The sequence below is a fragment of the Gavialis gangeticus genome, unplaced genomic scaffold, assembly GCF_001723915.1.
Source record: "Gavialis gangeticus isolate Ggan-Ray unplaced genomic scaffold, GavGan_comp1, whole genome shotgun sequence".
NCBI classification, from domain to species: Eukaryota; Metazoa; Chordata; order Crocodylia; family Gavialidae; genus Gavialis; species Gavialis gangeticus.
The window spans coordinates 46,407,461-46,430,823 of record NW_017729029.1 but is presented as its reverse complement, the minus strand read 5'-3'; the positions used below and the strand labels follow the sequence as shown (position 1 = coordinate 46,430,823).

The following is a 23,363-nucleotide window of genomic DNA, read 5'->3' as shown; positions in this document are numbered from 1 at the left end:
ACAGCCCCTCCACACACAGCATATATACATATACATAACTGTGTGTGCATGTGTACACACACACACAAACACACATGCACATCTCTATATGGGGGTGCGTGTGTGTGTGTGCATGCATGTGTGCGTGCACATGTGTGTGTGCATGTGTAGCGTCCAGGGGAAAGATCACAATAATCCCTTTTGCATTAGTAGTGTACAAAAAATATATACAATGCAAATAGAATGTATATCTTATTATAGGTTTAATGTAGGTTTGTACCGTACAGGAATATCCACTAGGAAGATGACTATTATTCTTTCATTGTTTTCAGACTGGCCTTCATTTTTAGTGTTAATGAATGATAGCAAACAGAAGCATGAAAATAAAATTAGCAATGCTCAGAGCAACCCACTTTATCAAACTCAACAGTTTATAGGATTAGCAATGGATTCAGTACAAATCTCTGCTCTGGGTATTATGTATAAGATTTATGCCAATTAGCAGTAACAGGGCAAATTATTGGGGAAGAACATTTACCATGGTTTCAGGCTTCTTCTACTGTTACTCCACTGTGGTAGGATGTCCACTTAAGACACAAAGGTCCATTGATAAGTCTATTTTTCCCATCCCTAAAGGCATACTTAATTTCTTGTAAGACTTCAAGGCGTTGTTCCCTAATGGCAATGAATGCCACTAAATGGTTCCCCCTCCAAACAAATCTTCCAGTAGCTTCTCCCAACATCTTTAGGTTCTGGTTATCTTGCTCTCATCAGAATCTCAAATATGCTACATTTCTAGGTTCTTGTATAGACTTAAAATGGATATGATCCAAATCCTACTGAATTCAGTGCAGTTTGAATCAGGCCATAAAACTGCTCCAGCAATGAAGCAAGGTGAGGAAAGATTTATTCCCAGATGTCACTTGAACAATGGGAGGTGTTTGCATGCATCCATCAGAGGAATGCTTCCATTAGTATGTGGCTCCTGTGGGAACCAAGGCAGGGAAGTCAACATGCATGTTTTTTTGGTAACCAGATTAGAAGCGACAAGTGTACAGAATGGATACTTTTCCCCAGAAGCTCTCCTGTTACTTGCTGGTGACAAAAAACAAGCCATCAAGCCATCCTGATGTAAGATACCTGTCCCACACAGCTTATATCTAACCTGCTGTTTTGCGAATAACTTTCAATTGATTCTTTACGGCTGCACCCTCATAAATCACTGTAATTCTGAGTCTTAGGCTAGGGACAGAAGTTACACATAAACCAGTTTAAGTGATCAGAAACTGGTTTAAACCTGTAACAGAACATACGTTCACTGTACATAAACTAGTTTCAAAATGGCTGAAACTGGTTTAAGATAAACCTGGTTGACTGTAGTATCAGACTTAACTGATTTGGGTCAAACTGGTTGATGGAACTTATGTCCCCAGACCCCTTCCTGGCTTAAGTTAAATCAGAGTCCTCCAGCACCCGAGCATGCTTTTCAGCCCTGGACTGGGCTGGGCTGGGCTAGGATGTTTGTTCCAGAGAACAGGGCTGGCCCTGCTCCTCTTCTCCCTAGCCAGAGCTCCAGCTGGCTGAGAAGGAGGCGGAGACTGCAGGCACAACAGTGTCTGCCTGGCTTCCTCCTGCTCCACCCTCCCCTCACTCACTGCTCAAGCAGGGATTCCTCCTCTCCCACAGCAGGGACCGCAGCAGCACAGACCCCAGCTGGCATCTGGCCATGCCACCCCCATGCTAGCTAATGCTGAGAGATGTCTGTGTCTCCAATTACAATGGAACAAAGTGCCTTCGACACTGTATCTCACCCCATCCTCATTAAAAAATTAGGCGACTCTGTTGTCGATGCCTACACAGTCAGATGGGTCGCAAATTGGCTGGAGGGCCGCACCCAGAGAGCGGTGGTGGATGGGTTATTTTCAACCTGGAGGGACGTGGGCAGTGGGGTTCCCCAGGGCTCAGTCCTTGGGCCCCCACTGTTCAATATTTTCATCAGCAACTTGGATGAGGGGTGAAAAGTACCTTGTTCAAGTTCGCAGACGACACTAAGATGTGGGGAGAAGTGAGCACGCTAGAAGGGAGAGACAGGCTACAACTAGATCTGGACAGGTTACAGAGGTGGGCAGACAAGAATAGGATGGGTTTCAATATGGACAAGTGCAAGGTATTGCACCTGGGGAGGAAAAAACAGCAGCATACCTACAGGCTGGGGAACTCCCTTCTAGTCAGCACAGAGGTAGAAAAGGATCTTGGAGTCTCTATTGATTCCAAGTTGAACATGGGCCACCAATGTGGGGACGTGGTCAGGAAAGCTAACCACACATTGTCATGCATCCATAGATGCATCACGAGCAGGTCCAAGGAGGTGATACTCCCCCTCTATGCAGCACTGGACAGGCCACAGTTGGAGTACTGTGTCCAGTTCTGGGCGCCGCACTTCAAGAGGGAAGTGGACAGCATTGAGAGGGTCCATAGGAGGGTCACTCACATGATCAGGGGGCAACAGGGTAGGCCCTATGAGGAGAGACTGTGGGACCTGAACCTTTTCAGCCTACACAAAAGAAGGCTGCGAGGTGATCTGGTGGCTGCCTACAAACTTGCCAAGGGGGACCAGCAGGCAATGGGAGAATCCCTGTTCCCCCGAGCACTACCAGGAGTTACAAGGAATAATGGCCATAAGCTGACTGAGAGTAGATTTAGGAAGCACTACTTCACAGTCAGGGCGGCTAGGAGCTGGAACCAACTTCCTAGGGAAGTGGTGCTCGCCCCTACCCCGGGGATCTTCAAAAGGAGGCTAGACAATCACCTAGCTGGGGTCATGTGACCCCAGCATCATTTCCTGCCCATGGCGGGAGGTCGGACTTGATGACTTGTTTAGGTTTCTTCTGACCCAACCAACTATGAAAGGCAGACAGAAAAGTGTCTACTTAGGGCTTTTAGGAACTAATCAGCAGGTCAGCTGGTAATGTCCTTCCTTCCTTACAAATGCCTTGGCAAAAGCTGTTTAAGAAAAGCTTGAACTAATGAGAGAGGTTTTGTTTTCTTGATGAGCTGATAAGTTCTGTGTTCTGATAAGCTCCCTGCTGGCTTGCTTGCTTCAAAGGCTGCAATCTGTCAGTGTTCAAGAGGGGACAGAGAGAGGTGTGAGAAATGACCTGGTTTGCAATGCACGGGACTTGTGAGTGACTGTCAATTTGCTGCAGACAGTATGAAGACGCAGGGAGAGGGAGATTAAAAAGCTCAGTACCATCAACAGATGCATGCACTCCACACAAGCAGTCCTCCCTCCCCCCACCCTCCCTTTGCCTCAGAGTGCTAGCCATGGACAACACTCTCTGCCCCTTGAGCAGTGAGCTGGGAAAAGCCTGGTGACGGCTGCTTCCTCCTCCCCTTCAGACACACCCTGGCTGGGGACTGTGCAGGCTTGGGTTGGGTTTTAAACCCCTCTCTAATCATAGCGTCCTGCTGGGCCTAGCCCCTCCCCCTAGCTCAGTACTGTGGAAGGCATGAGGGCTCACTCTCGAGCACCCTGACTTCTAGCCTCAGCCACTGCAGGCATGTGCCTGCATTTCCTGATTCAAAAGTGAACGTCTATCCACTTGCAAATTGGTTCAATCTCTGCAGGTTAGACTAACCTGCAAAGATTGAATCAATTCAGGCTCAGGCTTTTTGAATGTCTGTCCCTAGCCTTAGTGTCCTGATGTGACTGAAAAAGTACCTCTATGGGCTGGGTTGTCATTCTATACCAGTTTCAGAGGCAAGGGTGTATATTTCTGTCTAATTCTCTATAGGGACAAGTTAGGCACAAAAATGGACACCATCTGTCCTTGTTCTGACTAATATAACTGATAATTTCTAAGCCATTTTACTCTGGAGGAAGAGGGTTTTTATAACTAGTTATTTACAACTGTGACAATCGTACTGAAACAATTTTTGTGTGTGTGTGTGTGTGTGGGCACAATTCTATTCTTAATCAAGATTAACTGAAATTAAATGCCTTTAATTACAAATTATACAGCCCTTGGCTACTGTACAGATAATATTCTAACATTTATGCCTCATGACAAATAAGATCTTTACACTGGTGTAGCAAATCTGACTGTAATTATTTTCTGGATAGTCAGTGTCAGAAGATGCTGACACTGCAAAAGGTTTTTAGTATAGTAAGCCAGTGCTGATGGTTTAGTCTCTAATCCCTTCCTGTACAACAATTTAAAAAGGAGCCATTTGCTCTGACTTGACTGAAAAAAATGCACCTTCTTGCACTGAGGACTGCAGATACCTTAAATGACTCTGCTCATATTTTTAGTGGGAACTTCAGGGGATCCTGTATCTTGGTAGTGAATTTATCAGTGGCTTTTCTCCTTTCCCAGTTGAATTATAATATGAGCAAACATGGGAGCCATCACACATTTTAAAGCCAAATTTGAAAAATTGATTTCAAGGTTTTCTTGATAGGCAGCTGCTTTATTATTCAGAAGATCTTGACAAGCAAACTCCACCTATTAACATTCAAAAGGAATGCGTGATCAAAGCCACATTACAGATTCATTAGTGATGATTCTGTCTAGAGAACGTTTGCCTACTGGTTTGCAGAAATGGGATTTAATGGTAATAGCTGTGATCGGTTTATGCTCATAAATGCTTGCTGAGTAATCATACAGGAGTTCACTCCCATTTGGAAAATGTTGCTTTCAGCTGTATAATACTGTATGAGGGCTCAGTCCTGCAGGTCCCAACACACAGTAGTTAGTGAATAATATGAATCCATGGAAATAAGTGTGCTCATTGCCTTCAGAATTGCTCAGGACTGTGGTGCCTCAGTTTATACCTGTGACATCTTTGGGACTAGATTTGATGTAAATCAGAGATACTAGGCCAAACTCTCCCCTAAGAACAAGATTTTTCAAAACTGGGGTAAATCAGTCTGTTTCTAGGAGCAACAAGTTATTTCTTAATGTTGGAGATAGGGGTTTGGACCACAGGATCATAAGCAATGTTCCCTCTCCAATGTTACTATGTAGTTAATGTTCAAATGATTATGTATCCCTCGCCCTGCCCATGTCTGCCTGGCACCATTCACCAGTATTTGTTCCCTTCCCCTGAGGCTGTATCAACTCCCTGCCTGACCACCTGTCATTTTTCTGACACAATGGGAGATCCACAGACTCAAGCAAAATGTACCCAAAAGACCTGTGGTGGCAGCTAGGTCTACAGAAGAAATTAAAAAAAGACCCTCCTGTAAGGAGATTTAGAGGGCTCCACACATGGCTTCTTAACAGTCTGTAACAGCCAGTCCGAGAGTTTTGTGCTACACAATGAGATGTAGAAGTGAAATGTTTTATCCCGGCATTCAGATTAGATAGCAGGAAGCATCTCTAAACCAGGAGAATGGGGTTGTAATCTGCCAGATTTATTCCTACTGAGCGTCATACTTACAGTGCCTGGCCGTCACTCCAATGCATATTTCATTATGCTACTACATATTTTATTACACTTTTTGTACAGATCCCTGCTGCATGTTGCTTATGCACTGATGCATAAGAAGTGGCTATATTTTTTTTTAAAAAAAGGGAATTCTGTAATCTATCCTACTGCCCCAAGCAGGAGTCTGTCTTTGCACCATCCTTCTACAGCAGCGAACTGCCTCTAGTTTTGACCTCTCCTGGATTTCACAGCCCATGTATTTTTAATTGCAGTCACAGTGAGGCCCGGCCTTATTTTCCTGATCTCCACTCCAGACATCCCAAGCTCTTTATACCATCCATGGTTACTGGAGATACCACCTAGGGCCAAATGCTACTCAGTTTGGGCCAACTCTTCCACTCATGAGCAGTCCCCTCAACTCACATAGGTAAAGACAATGCATTACTGGAGGAAGGGTTTGCTGCTTTTGGCCTGAAGTTGGTCAAATAATAGAAAAAATCACCCTCATGAAAGGACAAGTGTAAGGTCCAAGCAGAGCTTATTTTAAGCACTGAAATTAGTTTTATGTGCAGTGTAGTCCTTGAGTTGGCCCTTGTGAAGCTTACCTTTGTGAATAATTATACAGCGAAGGACATGCCAAGACATGCAACGAATATTACACCCAGTGGGTTCTTTAACCATGTCTAGAGGCACTTGGCCCCTAAACTCTGATGGTTCAGGAGAAAATATATAGGCACAGAATGACAGATAGGCAACGGATTTGAAAACAGTCCAGGCTAATCTAAATGAGTTATTTGGAACTATATATGAAACCCTAATGACCATTTCATGTCATAGAAGAAGGTTACATACACAGGTTAAAAACATGAGTTTAAATTTGACCGCAGGATGGTTTCATCATCAAAACTTCAAAGACCAGAATTTAAAGCAGCTATTCAAGCTGCCACAATATAACATTAGCTCCAATCTGGGGATGCTTGGCTGCCTGAAGAAATCACTGGTGGTTTTAATGACTCAAGTTATGATTTAAGGAGCCTGAAAAAGCCCAAGGAAAGTGCCAAAAACATTTTTAAGATACATCTGCAGTTACAGTTATGTATCAAATACAATTTATATATTCTACTCAATGTAATATTGGAGACTGTTTCTCCAGCAAGCAAAATTTAAGTATCCTAATTTCATTGTTATTTAGTTACTTTTAGCAAAATGCACCTTTTCCCCTACTTTACAAAATGCACCTTTCCCCAGTATGCCTCTGCCCATATATGTATATGATTAATTAAGAATCGGTGCAAATTTACTTCTTTGTGAGGGCAAAACTTACCATCCCCTTCACCTATTGTCTTCCAGACAAACACAGAAGTTCCTTGCTTTATAGTCTGAAAATCAACAGATTAAGGGTTTCTGGGGTAAGTGGGGGAAGTACACTTCAGATTTGAGGATCCTCCCTATTGAAAGCTCAGCCATCAAATTATTAGATCTAGGGATGTTTAGATCAACTTCAGTTGCTCCTGCATTTGAGTGAAAGGAGGTCTTTACGAAGCCAAGCTGCAAATCAAAAGGAGTTTTGCAGATCAAAGACAACATCTTATGCTACACCCAGCAGCTAAGGAGATGCCCCCCCCCCAATGACTATAATATATTCTCCCAGTCCATACTGCCTAAGATGCTATAGTCACATTGCATTTCTTTTAAATGAGCCCTAACAAAATAGGATTGGATGAGAAGATTAGAAAGGGACAGATTAGTGTAGAGAGGCCCAGCTGTATAAGGAGAAGCAGGCTGTAAAAGCCACCTGGGATTCCAGTTCACAGATTATGAATCCTGTGAGCGAAGGAGAGAATAAAACACTTCAGTACTTGGCTCAGCTATCAACCTGCCATAATTTTAAGGCCCTTCCCTCTTCCTACTATGGAACTGACATTTTGTCTGGATAGGTGTTAGCCAGTTTAACTTCTGGATAAGTCCCATTCTTAGCTAGGTGCTAGGAACCCAAATGTACTGCACTGAGTGAGCTTAAATAACATGAGCCACACTACCTACATAACACTGGGCAAACCAACTGGCTTCCCCATCCTTCCTCTTGGCCTCACTTGAAAAGGAAAATTGATGAAAATGTTCCTAATGGAGCCCGATGGGGAAATCAATTAGGACAAAAACCAAGAATAGCCTCCAACCACTTTTTGCAAGGAGGGAAATGCTAAAAAGTCCCATGAGAACTTCCTTAAGAGCACTTTTGGAAGGAAGCAAGATGGTTTTGCTCCCAGTGTTATATGGGTGACATGCTTTGTTTAAATTGAACTCAATCAGGGCAGTGCGTTAGTTTTCCACCCTGTGCCCTGCAAGCATTTGGAGCAAACAAAATGTCATAGGATATTAAGGGCTCTTGACAAAGCTAAAATATTTAGCAGGGACATCTGGTTGTTGTCTCTTGCTATCATCATTAGGGCATTCTTTATTTCACAACCAGATGGAAAACAAGTGAGTATGTATGAGGACTCTTGGGGACATTGGAGGTATTTGGCGAAGCTGCAAGTTTTGAAAGGTGTCCTCCTACAAAAGGCTTTGTATAATATATAACTTTAGTTTAAAAAAATCAGGAACCCTCGCTGTGATGCTTGGTAGGTATGGAGTAGAATGCTTTGTGATGCTGCAAGCACAACAGGCTTCATTTGGGCCAATTCTCTTCTATTTTCCATGCAGAAAAAGGTTTTTGTTATCCTCATTCCTACAAAAGCAGTAAGGAACAGAGTCTCCCTCCCACCTCTTCCTACCCCCACAATGCTATGAATTCATCTGCTCCATTCCACGAATGTAGGCTATTTACTCCATGTTTGGAATCGTGTGCCCTTTAGCTGCACTGTCATTTCTTCTCTTACATCTTTCCATCCCAATCTCTTTCCAACAGCAAATTCTCCTCTAGCTCTGGGGGTGAGAAAACAGCTATTTCAGCTGTTCGCACCTCCAACTAGTTTTCTGTTAGTGATTCTTCAGAGACGGTAGAAGATGAATGGACTTTCTTTTTCCCCAGAAGCCCAGACTTGTCTACAGAGGTTTATTCTAGCGGGTGTGAAGTACACCCAGCATAGCATTAAAGCATGGTTCAGCACTGGTGTCATGAATTTGGTGCAACGGGCAATGAGGAATACATATATCCATTCACAGTTCTGCAGGGAATGAGCCTACATTAGTGGGATGGAGCAGATGAATTCATAGGCCTTCAGGAGAAAGGTCAGGCCAGTAGGGAAGAGTCCTGGATTGGGATTCAGGCCACTTGTGTTATTTCCAGATCTGTCAGTAGCCAGCTGAGCACCTTGGGTATGTCAAAGGGAGCCAGGCGCATAAAGAGCTTTGAGGATCTGGGCCTTCACCTCTGTGCCTTGCTTTCCCCATCTGTAAAATGAGGATAATGATCCCCTCTATTGTAAAGCAGACTGAACCCTAATGATAGACAGACTAGCCTAAACACTAGCTGGCGTTATAATTTTGCACTTCCACTTCCTTTTCTTTTCTTCCTCATGGATACACCACTTCCCCAAATTTTATCTTCTCAAGAATGTTTGTCTCATTTTGTCTTGAATAAATTTATGCACCCATGTCTGTCCCAAAGAATTGGCTCTAGTTCTATTTAGGGATAAGCCAGTTTTTGCGAATTATTACGAAGCTTTTAATGAAAAAATGACTTGAAAATAGTTTCTGCACCAGAGCCAAAGCTTCGCTCCCATTGGGGCCCATTTGGAGGGGCTGATTTTTGAGTGATGTTCCATCCTACAAATACTTTACACTTCTCTCACTGTAAATTGTGCAGGCTCTAGCTCTGCAGTGCTCCACCAGCAAAGTAGCCTCATGCCAGAATGGTTGCTGGGCCGTCCCGGGAAGGAATCCAGACTCACCACAACATCAGTGTCTAACTTTGAGCTTAAATCCATCCACTTTGCACCGGTGATTACTGCATTTGAGCTTAAGTTGACACCACTTTCATTTTGACACAAATTTGCCATAACCTTTCTTTTACCATATGCCAGTCCAATGACAAGGATTTTCTCCCCCCACTGCTACCTTCCAGAGGCACTAAAACTCCCTCCTGCAGTCTACAAGAAAATGACTTGGCTCTTTTCCCATGGCATCCCTCTTACCCTGTTACTGCAGGCATATGCAGTAGCTTCCCACAAATTAGTTGTGTTTAAAACTTACACTTCTCCCTCCCTCCTGCCCCTTCACAACGCACTTCGTAGCTCGAATGTTAAAGCAAATCAATCCAGGTCCATAGATTTACCCTATGCCCTTCCTCATTTCCTCAGAAATGGTAACTTAAATGCATAAATCTGACTTCTGCCTTATTCCATGGGGAGAGAGACAGACAAGTCACTGTAACATCTGTTGCATGCATTAGGTGTTGAATGCCTGATATACTTGAACTATTTGAACTCAATTACTGAGGACAATGGGCCAAATTCTACTCTTGTTTTTTTTTGTAGTCAATGGGCATAATTTGTATTAATGGGCATATAAATGAGAACAGAACTTGGCTCAATGCCCAAGAGAAACTTTTGGAGATTTACCATCCAGTAGCTATGGGCTAAATCTTCATCTGGTACAAATCAACATGGCTCACTGATTTTAGTGTAGCTACGCCAATCAGTTGATATTGTCATGTTTTAAGCTCTCTTGTGAGCGCTGGAGTGCAATAAAAGCAAGTAACACATACATCCAGAGTTGTTTTTTGAGAAGCACACATCAGGATAGCCAACCAAGTGTCCTGTCTCATCACACTTTCTCCACTAAAAAGGCTAGATATTATGATAGACAGATGATCATCCCTCCTTTCAGCTGTATGCATTGGCATTATGCATCCCACAGCCTTGGTGGCAGCTGGTCAGAAGCCCAAGGTTCCCCGAGTTAGGTCTCTAACAAGTAGCACAGAAATTTTCATTAAAGCTCTGATTTGCCGCAGTGGCCTCTGGGAGTCCGCATACCTGCCACAGACTATCCCCCTAGGGCTTGACTGTCCACTGGTTTCTGCTTTGCTTATTTTTTCACACCAGTGTAACATGAATGCAAATCATTCCTTTTCTGACTTAGGAATTTTCTATCCTCTTTTTGCACTGGTGAAGAGCAATAGAGAATCAGGCTCATGGTGCTCATTGGAGGACTTAAAAGGGCCCCATTAATATGCACGAAACTTCAACTAAACTTCATAGCTTGCAAAGGCATGGTTAGGCGGGCTTCCATGTCATAGCTGACAGGTAGTTTTGGGAAGAACATGTTACTTGTCTAGGAAAGATGGATCACTGAAGAGCACCTACAGTCAGGAATAGACAACATGGCATCTGCACCCTCCGCTTCACAGCTACTCTGCTCCCCCACCATCCCTTTCACTATGAGTCAGGATACTACTCCATGCCCTGCTGAACAGCTTCAATAGGCTACCATGTGCTACCATGCTGGAGATGTACATGCTGCAACAGTCTCCGAATAGCAGACAAACTGAGCTTATCATCTGCTTTGAAGGTAAAACAGTAGGATATGGTCTCTGACAGACACTTCACCTGCAGACTTACATAGAGCTTTCCTGGCTCTGAGAATGGCTGGGACCTTTGCACAGTCTCTCAGTTCAAGATAACTCACTATGTCTGTGCCTGAGACTGCAAGAAGGAGATAGATGTATAGTAAAGTTATGTAAGCTGAGATAAGGGTAATCAAATCTCGCACTGCAGGGCATTAGATAAACAAGGTAGAGATCAGAAAGGAATTTTATCCTCTTGGCAGCATTATAAACTAGGATATAATCTATCATATGGGAATGATTTCCTTTTTGTTAGAATATCAGGGACTGCTGTTGTCTTTTATGATACTCAACTTGACTGGCCAGTGGCCAGCACCATCCAAGGTGGAATTTCAATCCACAAACAACCCTGACACATTAGATCCTTTGGGATGAGGCAGGTCACAAAGGCCAGGACTAACCATGAGAACTGGCAACAAAGCACTCTCTTAAAAAGAGATTTGGCCACAGAACAGTCTTCCAGAGGTGATCAAAAGAAGCCAGATTCTGTGCACCTTTCAAAATCTTCCTCTTTGAAAATGCCTTTCCAAAGTAAGAATACCATTCACAACACTGACCCCCCATTCAGCTCCTTCACTCCTCACCAATTCCATCATTTCCCCACCCATAAATGAGGTATTAATAATATATTTTTAAAAAAATCCTACCCCAAGCAAAGCTGTAACTTCTAAAACAGAGAAATGCCTGGGAGTCCTAGTGACTATATTATTGCCAGTGATTTTATGTGGAAGGTGCTTGATGGATGGCAGTAACATCCAAAAGACATACAGTGGTAGGATTAGTCTGGCAATTCTTACATTCTGGAGAAAGGGGAGGGAATCTTGCATTAAAATGAGAAGAGCCTAAATTTTCTGTGCTTAGAACTAGATCAGAGCTGAATGCAATTCATTGCAGAAATAAACACCTCATTTATATTGGAAGCCAACCCTCCAGAGTCAGAGTATGTTTGGATCTGGCAATCTGGATTAACACCACTTCTAATCAAGATGTAACTGGAAAGTATTATTGAAGCTTCCCACCCTGCCTTAGTTGATTGTTCTCAGGCAGAACTTTTTTGATAACACAGTGTGTGAAGAGCAAACCCACAACCTCCTGCTCAGCACTTTTACGGCTGCACGCATGTTAAATAGATGGACTAATAAAACCACTTCCTGAACCAGATTATTTGAGAGGTTTGGATACTTCCCACTGGCCACTGAGGCAAGAGGGCATTAAGACCAAACTTAACTGTGAGAGATCACCCTAGAGTAAGAACATCATCTTATTTAAATCCTCTGGCATTTTAGAGCCCCAAACGGTTTTTTAAGATATTTCTTCTTCCTTCTCCTGAGGGAAGAGGGAAAAAGGGGATGTCTCTTTAGTTGTCCTTAGTTGTGGCTTTGGCCATTGGTGGCAATTTGCAACTGGTATAATCTGGCACAGCTCTCATGTTACTCTAATTTACCACAAGGAAACAGGCCGTGCAGAGAGGTTTCACCAGGATCAAGGCAGTGCAAAACCATCATTCTGCCCTCTGCACCTGCCTACTCTCTAGTTCGTACATCTAGTTCACCCCATGATACAGAGCCATGTGAACAGCTGTAGCTAGGGCGGCTCATGCTCCACCTCAGATACATGTGAATGACACAAATAGCAATTGAAAACAAGGTCATTAGGGAATCAGCCTTGAGTGAAAAGTCCTTTGTGAAGCAAATAGAGGACAAAGGTATTTTTTGAAGCTTTTTTCTTTTTGGTTAAAAATTCAGCTCATTTCCACAGCCAAAGGAGCTCAGCTTTTCCACTGTGCTGAAGCAGTTGTTAAACAAAGGCTTTGCCGGTAGCTTGGTTACATCACCAATGTTGTTTCTTGGCAGACTTTTGAAGGCAGCATGTGATTAACATATCAACAGAGATGCTGAATGATCAATTCTAGACAAGCTGACTAAATCAAGCTAACATTCTGTTTAGGAAAGTGCTATACAAGGATACGGTTACTTAGAAATTATTCTTTCCAGATGTTTGGGGACATCAGGATAAGTTTATTTCCCTCTTCATGTGCCTTTTGCTTTGCAACTTTGAGATGGACAAGAACACAGCCTCTGGCTCTGAACCCCCTCAGATGCTGGGTGTTATTTGGCAATAAAAGAATAGTGGCACTGTTTCACAAGTCAGTAATCCAATGCCCAAGTACATAAAATACCAGATTTATCCTAATGAGGCAAATGGATAATTGCTGACACAAAGAGAACAGTGCTGCTATTATCAGTATCATGCTAAAGCCCCTCCAAACACTCTTTCCAAATACATTTCTAAGGGTAGGTACTTAGGGAGTGTAGACAAGTGGCAATGAGAGAAGTGGGGGTGGGGGATGGAAGAGGAAGGATAAGAACTGCGTGCTGTAGTTAGAGCCAAGTCTGAGAGCCATGTGCAGAACCGGTGCAGACCAGTGAAGGTGCACTGTTGTTGACAGAGCTGCTGAGAGCTACAGTGGGATTGGAGCTGGCTCTCTATCTGAATATTGCCTATTAGACTCTCTCATGTATTATGTCTCCGACAGTCCACATCAGACACATTCCACTGAAAGAACATGTAATATTTCTAATGTCAAACTCAGGCTGACAACCAAATGGCCTCTTTCTGGCATCGCTGTCAGTGAAATTTCAGCAGGCTAAGTTATACCTGCAGTTTTAAATCTGATATTTGTTCCCTTCTAAATCTGCCCTCAGTGATACCTGGACAACCAGGTACTCAGCCTCACCTCAGTCCCTGGAAAAATCATGGAGCAGGTCCTCAAGGAATCAATTTTTAAATGCTTGGAGAACAAGGTCATTAGAAACTATGGCAAGTCATGCTTGACTAACCTTATTGTTTTTTATGATGAGATGACTATTTTTGTGGATGCAGGGACAGCAGCAGATATAATGTACCTTGACTTTGGCAAGGCTTTTGATACAGTCTCCCACAACAGTTTTGTAAGCAAGCTGTGGAAGTAAGGGTTGGATGAATGGACTGCAAGGTGGATAGAAAAGTGGCTGGATCATCAGGGTCATAGGGTGGTAACCAATGGCTTGATGTCTAGCTGGCAGTTGGTATCAAGTGGAGTGCCCCAGGGGTCAGTCCTGGGGCTGGTTTTGTTCAATGTCTTCATCAACAACCTGGAAGTTTGGATGGAGCGCACCCTCAGCAAGTTTGCAGATGACATCAAGCTGGGGGGAGCCGTAGATATGCTGGAGGATAGGGCTACAAATCTGAGGACTGGACTAAAAGACTCCTTACTGAACTTCATGAGGTTAAGTACAAAGTCATGAACTTAGGATGGAACAATCCCATGCATGAGTACAGGCTGGGGACCAGCCGGCTAAGTAGCAGCTCTGCATAAAAGGACCTGGGGGTTACAGTGGACAATAAGCTGAATGTGAGCCCAGCATGCTCTTGCTGAGTAGAAAGATAACAGCATACTGGGCTGCATTAGTAGCATTGCCAGGAGGTCATGGGAAGTGATTATTGCCTTCTATTCACCACTGGTGAGGCCATACCTGGAGTACTGTGTCCAGTTTTGGGGGCCCCACTACAAACAGGATGTGGACAAATTGGAGAGAGGCCAAAGGAAGGCAACAAAATGGTTAGGGGGCAGGGACACATGATGTATGAGGAGAGGCTGAGGGAATTGGGCTTATTTAGTTTGGAGAAGAGAAGACTGACACGGGATGTAACAGCAGTACTCAACTACCTGAAGGGGGGTTCCAAAGAGGATGGAGCTGGACTGTTCTCAGTGGTGGGAGATGACACAACAAAGAGAAATGGTGTCAAGTTGTAGTAAGGGAAGTTTAGGTTAGATATGAGGAAAAACTCACTAGAAGTGTAGTAAAGCACTGGAATAGGCTATATGTCAAGGTTATGCAATCTCCATCCTTGGACATTTTAAAGACCCATCTAGAAAAAGTCTTGTCCCCAACTCTAATACGGTTGGGGATGGTCTTGCTTTGAGCAGGGGGTTGGACTGAGGTCCCTTCCAACCCTAATTTTCTATGATTTTAACCCTAGCTTCAGGGCACCTGCAGATATGACACTTATTGACCCTTGACCTGGTACTTAGCAGTTCTCTTATTCAGACAGAATCCAGCATCCTCTCCTAACTGCAGAACAAACAGTTAGGACAAGAAGGGAGAAGCAAAGAACCATATGTGACAGATACTTGTCATTTAATGCATGCTGGGAATGTGTTCAGATACCACAATGAAAAGCTAGTAAAAAGGACCAGAATAACCTGGGAAGGCCCAGTGAGGGCCAGGGCTGATTCTGGCTTCAGTAGTTTTGGTGTGCAATCAGCCAAGGAATCTAGCATGCTACCGAGTATGAGAAACACTGGAAGTGGAAGAGGCAGGCTGAGGTGAATACAGGGCCAAGGCCTCTCATGCCCCTTCACACCAGCTGTCAGGCGCACACAGAAACACATGCTGTGCCCTGCTAAATGGTGTAGAAGTAACTGCCACAATATGTGCATCCCCAGTGATCCTGGAGGCATTGCACCTGCCTCAGACTCCATACCTCTGGGACCTGCTGTCATTTCACACAGCTCCTCAAACCCACCCAACAAGTGGATTTGGGCCCGTGTAAACCAACTAAGGTTCTGGCTCACAGTTCTTCACCTTTTTTTTACAGCTAATACCTCAGGCTATTCACTCAGAAAGAATCTAAAACTCCTATCTACTTCTAATTACTTTTGCTTGTTTACCTTCTGCATTTATTTTAGCAGTGACAGTGAGAGGAGACTAATCAGTAGAGGTAGGCAGCTGCTACAAAAGAGTCTCTAGTGACATTCACACATGTAACACTGGGGCCTTTAGTTTAGCTGCAAGGGTCTTCATTTTCACCACTCACAGATATTAGGGGGTTGGTGTAAACTAATGAATCTCTGTTGTATCTGGCCCTTGGATAGGCAAAATGTTATCAAAGTAGGGTCCTATCAGCACAGTTGTGTGGCAATGGGGGACTGCTTCTGTATTTTCCCCCTAGCTGCTCCTCAGCCTTTTGGCTAGAAACAATCAAGACTAGAAGACAGCTGAACTCCAAGACTTCCAGGCCTGGGGCTTGCATGTAGGATGCCTGCCTAAAATAAAAGTCCCCATCCCCATATTTGCCCAATATGGGCCATGTATTTTATAGCCATGCTCAGTGTTGGATGCATTTAATCAACGTCATAGTTAGTTTCCATTGCTTAGCACATGCTGCTTTTGGCAGCAGTTTAATGATAGGAAAATGTATTTAGTGAGATTTCCTTGTATGCGATTATAAGACAAGGGGCTTTTTTCCCTCTGCCAGTTAGGGGGAAAACACCTCCTCTTGGAATTGAGAAAATACAGTATCACAATTACATTAGTCACTCTGGATAAATGACACAATGTGATTATCAAAGTCAGAGTCATTAAAGTGGCATACAATGGAATGCATAAATAAGGGATAAGCTCATCGGGTTGGCCATTCTTTTCACGCCCTTCTCTGCACATTTTCCAGAAGTTCCTTCGCGTCATAAACAAACCACATTCAGGACCACGAACAGCTCCTTTGGGAGACAGCCATTTTCTGATCAAATGCCCATAGCACAGTTGCTTCCCCCCACTGTTTGAGATTAGTCAAAATAAAGCAGCTCATGGGGATAGTATGTGTTGCGGTCACAGGCAGGTTTGTTAAAAATGAGAGAAGCATTTACAAACGAAGTAATAACCCTCGTCTCAAAGCTGTGTTTCTCGCTAACGTGGTCGCCACTAAATCCTAAATTACAGTTTGCCAGCAAGGGGATTTTCCAGTTCTTGCTCCACAGGACGCAGCAGTGATGGTGAGATCATTCCAAAGGGACAGCCACAAATGCTTAAGTGAGCTATAGCTGATTTCTGTTTAAAACAACACAAGTGTAACTCTTTGCAAGTCTAAACACTTCCCCCAGCCAGCTGGCTCCAGAGAACCAAGGCTTTTATATAACAGCAGATTTGACTCAGTGCCCTGGTTTTGGATCCAAATGTTCAAGTGGTGGCACTGGGAGAATGAACTCTGAAGAAAAAAACAACTATAAAGGTTCAACTACTTTAAAGGGCCTCTTTCGCAGACTTAACGCCCAGGGGAGGTATCTTATGAGGACAGGGCAAACAACGAGCAGCCAAGAGAGACTGGAACTACAAGAAACAGGGACATGGGATAAAGAGCTTCTGTGGTGAGAAATACGTTGAAACAAAAGGCTGATTCGGAAAAGTTCTAGCAGTGGAAATAATGAGGCACATGGGTACAACATTCCTTCCAAATGACCAGTGAACCACAGTTGCTAGCAAAGCTTTATACATGCTGTGTTCAGAGTTGGGGGTAAATCCTCAGTTGAGCTGAAGGTCAGCATCTTTGCTTGGGCATGCAATTTTCTGCTGCTAGCAGGGAAAACAAGCTTGCAAATGAACTGCGAGTGCAATTCCTAGTAAGTGCACATTTAACTGCTTGATTGGCACCCACAATTGTGCCTATGACATGCAGTCTCTGCTAGGCAAGAGTGGCATTCACATCTGAAGCACATCCATTGTGCCTGGTGATATAGCATGGCTATTGGCTCAGCTATAACGTGAAGCATAAAGATGCATTCTTTCTGTATGTAGAATCAGGTTACCAGGATTTGTCCCAAAAAGTATGGTAATGTTTCCAGAAGGACTGGAGAGCTATCTGAATGCTCCAGCTCATTCCTGTGTCCTCCTTTGAATAGGAAAAGACTATTTTCTAATAAAAATAACCTTTTTTCCCCTTTTTGGTTAGGTTTTGGATTGTATTGCAAAACAAAATATAAGACTCGAGAAGGGGAAGTTTTGCTGGCAATTGTGCAGATAACACTAAGTTAGAATTATAACGGTTTAATTACATGTGGCCTAACATAAGCAGGATATGTTCATATATCTCAGCACTAGCCATTCAAGTTTGAATAAGTTACAGCCATATGCTGTGGCCTTGCCCCTTTTATAGGTTCAGTCTTTGGCCCAGATGCCATGGATTATAATGGGACATCAGAGTGAGATGCTATGTATTTTATTTTTAATTGAAATCTCAGATGTTGTTGAATATGTGATGTGATAGGTATGTGATGGTCTGGTTCCAAAGCCCATTGAAACTAATAGGAAGTTTTCCTTTGGTTTAAATTGGCTGTGGATCAAGCCTTGCTGCTGATTTTTAAACAGGAATCATCTCTGAAACACTGATAAATAAATGCATGGAAGAAGGCTGTCTAACTGCAGCATACATATGGCATTTCAAGTAAGTAGGTCTCTATGTTTGAGTTTCTATAAGAATGTAAATGTCCTGGTTTTCTCCAGAACAAGACTGCAGTACTATTTGATTGACATTTTCTGCAGGTATAAAAATGGCAAGCCTACCTAACAAATGAGAATTATCACATTTCTAGCTTCAAGGCATAACTTGGCTGCTGCAAGGGTCAGAAGGGAATATCTTCTTCCTCTCATATAACACAGTTGAATTGCACAGTGCTATATTTGGGGATGCCTACTACTATGGTAACAGGGAATGGCCAGTGCTGGAGGCAAAATAAAGGGCTTGATGGACTAATAGCCATATGTGGTATAGCAAATCCTATGACAATTTAGAAGTGTAATCTCCTCCATTCTAACAGAAATGGCATGGTTCCATCCTCCAAACAGTCCGAAGGCTAGAGTCACAGTGTTACTGTAAATTTATATATAGCAGGATTATTTTCAGTATAGGATGCATTTGTCAAACTGCCAACAACGGTTTACTAGGAGTTTCTTCCCCACTGGTGCTGCAGAGGATTTAAGTGTGACATTCCTTTCAGGGTAAGGAGATTAGGTTGCTACATTTACATAAGATTTGCCATGGAGGATCAATTCATTGCTCTATGAAGGCCAATACCTTTCCTCTGCAAATGGCTGATACCTACCCTTTCAGAGAAAGAAGAAAGCAACTCTCTTGTAAATAGAGCACTTGGGTCTCTATATCATAATGTTCAGAGAGGTAAATTCCTTCTAGAGCCTTTAAGTGATCAGTATACATCCTAAAGGATGAACTATTGGGTAGCCTTTATTATGATCCTCTCTGTGTATCTGTATGTATGGTTATAAATCAGAAGATAATTGCAGAAAGTAAAAAAGAACATCAGATTGGGGAGTAACAGAAAAAACACATGTAGGCACGGAGAGCAGGAAATAGCCTGAAAGAGGCAGCTCAGACACCCTGGTGAGCAATGTGGGATGAATTCTGTTTGTCTTAACTGCCTAGATAATGAACTGCAGATGAGAAAGAAGAGTAACTCAAATATGTGCCTTAACAAAGAAATACAGCACTAGGCTGTGGCTTTCTTCTTACTGAAAAGGTTTTTACATGGAAAAAAATCCATTCTTTGCAAAGGTTTGAGTGGCAGGGTTCCTAGGTGTGAATTAGTCACCTCCATTGTAAATGTCCTATATTAGGACATTTTAGAGGTTGCTTATTTTAGAAGCTGCTTCCCTCCCATTGTCATGCTGCAGTTACCCTTACAAAAGGCACCGCACCTGGTACGCGCCTAGATAAATAAGAAAAGAGTGTCTAAAGGTGTGGATACATGACATTGTGGGTACAAGACATTGTCATTTTTCCTAGGGTAATACATATTCCAAGTATAAGGCATTTAGATAAACTATCCACCATCCTCTTCCAGCAAAGCAGTGGCTAACCCAGCACTCCTGCTCCAGTAGAGTGTTTCCTGAATTCACGGGGGTTTGCTTGACTGCAGGGCTGAGTCCAAACCACAGAAAGGCCAAGTGGACTAAGTTCCCCCACCCTCCTGTCCATGTGCACTAATGAGAATCCCTTGTCCTTGTGCACAGATAGATGGATACTCTTCCACCTTGGGCCAGTGAGGCTAGCAGTGCTGTATGTGTTTGAATCTTGAGGAAAAGAAATATATTGTGACATTCAAATATATTGTGGCATTATATATATAGCGCCAAAGATAGCATTCACTTAGGAAGGTCCATGCCAAGAAAATACTGCTACCACTTGTGTGACTTACCTCCATTGATGACCTCTAATACCACCTTTCTCTTCTGGCCCCTTTCCCTGCACAGACATCCAACCATAGTCTGTGCCTGGCTAGTTAATCAATCACCTCAAATCCTTATGAGGTGAACATTATCAATAGGTCAACTAAAGAAGGAGTTGGTGTAGGAGCGGTGATTGGGGTTTATACAGTTCCCTATCCTATATGCTGGCCACTAGATCACTCCTTGTTTGCTCTCCCCTTTCCTCTGAAACCCATTGCATTGTTTTAATCCTGCACAGAAGTCTAAGCTCATTATATCCATTTGGGGCAGTGGAAAAGTCAGATTTGTTTTGATTGTCATTAGACAGATGCAACCTGCAATCAGTATGACTCCTGCAAAGAGCAACAGGCAGGGCATTTAATATCCAACAGCGGGCATGCAATTAAGAAACCTTCACAGATGCTTGACCCTAAAGAGCCAAGAACAGATGAGAAGCACCAGAAGTTTATGTCCACCCTTTTCATCTGATCCCATTAGCTCCCTCTCTCGCCAGACAAGTTCCTTTGTCCCACCCATTGCTCATCAGGCTCCAGCAAAGGAAGGTGCTCTTAAGGAGGCCAGAAATAGTTCTTGCTGATGCTCTCATTTCTATTAAAAGTTCGACTTTGATTCAGCTCCCTGCGATTAACGGATACGAGAGAAAGACAAATAAAAATGCTGCACAGCTGTTTGAATCCGACAGACCTGACCTCCCCAGCTGAGCTCTTTGTGCTGTGGAAACCGTCACCTAGCAACGGGGCCTTGCAGCTGCCAGGCTACAAAAAAAAGTGAAAGCATGACTTATGGAGAGGAAGCACATGTGAAGAGGAGAAAAGGTGGGGACTGGATCAATCTCTGCTTTGTCTCCTGGCCAAAATGTGGCACAGGGTACAAGACAAGTGCATTGGCCATGGTACAGACAGACAGTCAATCATAAAAGATGCTCCTCTGCTTTTAGATGCTGGACCTTTTGAAGAATGAAAATAGATGGAGTTATGGTGCCGTTCGAGATCCACTGTACCATTCCCCAAAAGATTTCAAAACACTTTATAAATATGAAAAAAATCAAGTCCCACATGGCATTCCTGTGGAGTGGGTAAGTATTATAATATCCATTTTACCAAAGGGTAACACGAGGTAGGAAATATTAAACAATGACAGAGAGACATGCATGCAAATTAGACACACAAATAAGCAGCCTGATCTTGCCTTATATAGGTGCTTGCATAGGAAAAACCCAAATTCAAAAACCCTGACTCAGTAGCCATCTCCAAGAGCTAAGCTATAACTGACCCCACAAGCCCCAAATCCCTGTGTCCTGCTCTAGCCCCTGGAAGACTGTGTCCCTTTGTATGACATACCAAACCTTGGCTGGGGCAACTATCTTCTTTTCAGGTTTTTGAAAAATCAAGAGAGATACTTATAATATATGCACATCTCCATTATTAACAAATCAGTAGTTCAGTGTCACAATATTCAGTCTACATCCATCCTACTGTAAACTCAGTTCATATCGTGTCTTTTGGGTCAGTTTAAATATTGCACACAGGCAACTGGAAAGAGTCCTAATCTTTAAAGTCAGGTATTTGAGAGATTATAGTCTCATCATGTGTTTCTACAAAGGTAAAGTTTCTAGAGAGGGAGCATTTATATGCTTATCTGTGATTTGATACCAGATTAATTTTCCAATGTGAAAGACACTAGGAAATCCTTATGAGGTAGGATCAGATGGAGAAAAGTTCAAGAAAAAGGAAAAAAAAGGGACAGATTTTTATAAAATCTTTTAAATTCAGTTGTGATTAGTCATGTCACAGAGTTTTAAAAAATCCTACATTTATATCAACTAGTTATATATATACTTGGTCATAATCAGTCATCGTTATGGTTTTCATTTCATTTCGATTCTGAGCCACACACATCATCAGGCTGTAAACCCCTATGACTACAGTTGTCTAAAGAGTAGAAAATCCACAGTGTTATTTGCTCCAAAAGTAATAAGCAGAAATAAGATTCAGCAGCTGCATAAAGAGGACTCAATGCTCAGCTAGTATTAAACGATGCAGGTTCTTGTTTCTAATCCACTGTGAGGGGCTTTCAAGTAGGCAAGAATAATACTCTTGGTTCCCAGTATTGGCTATCTAATTCCAGTCTTTGATTCGCTTAATTTACATGTAATCCTGCAGTCTGCCAGCAATTGATAAGGTTCCTGATATGTGTAAATTCAAGTAGAAATGTACTTATTTCAGTCATCTTACTGCCTTTTGGATAGCTCAGCCACAGGAAGGAAGGCCGCTCAGGTTAAACCTGCCAACAAGGCTTCTAATTTATCAGCTTGGACTATTTGTTCTTGCACTATTTTATTCTCTAGGTTTAAAATTCCTGAAATTTTCAGTGACTGCACCTGCATTCATTATATTAGTTGCCTTCTAGCTTATTAATGTAGCTTATAGCTTACTGCACATCCTGAATGGCATGGAAGGAAAAGAAGGGCACAATGTTACCTCCAATTCAATAATATCATCTTGCAGCCATGAATAATGAGCACAATCTACAAAATATGTCTAAGACTCAATTTTTCACTGTTTCAGGACGAGTTAACTAGGATAAGCTATTCATTTAATGAAGAACAGATAGGGAGAGACTTTGCAAAAGCATTCATCGTTAGTTGAACATGCTCCCACTGATGTTAATGGGACGCAAACTTAGGCGAGCCCTAAGCATATTTCAGAGTTGCCTTTTAAAAGTTCACTCCTGAGTGATGCTGAGATTTGGTAACTATATATTAAAGTTTATGGCAGTCAAGGGCACTGAACTGCAAACCTTTTCAACTCCCTTGCCCACTTAAACTTCCTTTAAGGTTCCAAAATGTCTCCATAACTATTTATTTCATGCTAGGTAATGTGGGGCCCCTGCAAAGTATGCTGGGCAATTTGGTGGTTGTGCCAGAGGAGAAGGCGGACCTCTTTAACCAATTCTTCACCTCTGTTTTCTTGTGCAGGGACCGGGACTCCCCCACCGTGATGCAAGACGGACTCAAGGGGAACACCTCCAGACCTCAGGTTGGGGAGGACCGGGTTAGAGAGCTTCTGGAGGGGCTGGATGTGTTCAAGTCAGCAGGTCCAGATGCTCTCCACCCCAGGGTGTTGAGGGAGCTAGCTGGGGTTATTGCAGGGCCCTTGGCATGGCTCTACGAGCGCTCTTGGTGCTCCGGCCAGGTGCCAGATGACTGGAAGATAGCTAACGTGGTCCCCATCTTCAAAAAAGGGAAGAGAGAGGACCCAGGCAACTATAGGCCCATCAGTCTCACCTCAATCTTTGAGAAGATCCTCAAGGAGCACATCTGTGATGGG

At 43.0% G+C, this 23,363-nt stretch overlaps 1 protein-coding gene and 1 long non-coding RNA gene across 4 annotated transcripts in view; both read right to left on the bottom strand.

Annotated features, from left to right (window-relative positions):
• Positions 1 to 23,363, bottom strand: part of DCX (doublecortin) — a 161,240-nt gene that overhangs the window by 68,122 nt on the left and 69,755 nt on the right. The gene's annotated exons all lie outside the window — the stretch shown is intronic.
• LOC109300728 overlaps positions 13,855 to 23,363 on the bottom strand; it is an 11,962-nt gene continuing 2,453 nt past the window's right edge. The window contains exons 2-3 of the long non-coding RNA XR_002098311.1: positions 14,407 to 14,412; positions 13,855 to 13,963 (exon numbers count right to left, since the gene is read on the bottom strand). This is a non-coding gene — a long non-coding RNA (uncharacterized LOC109300728). The remainder of the gene's footprint in view (positions 13,964 to 14,406; positions 14,413 to 23,363) is intronic.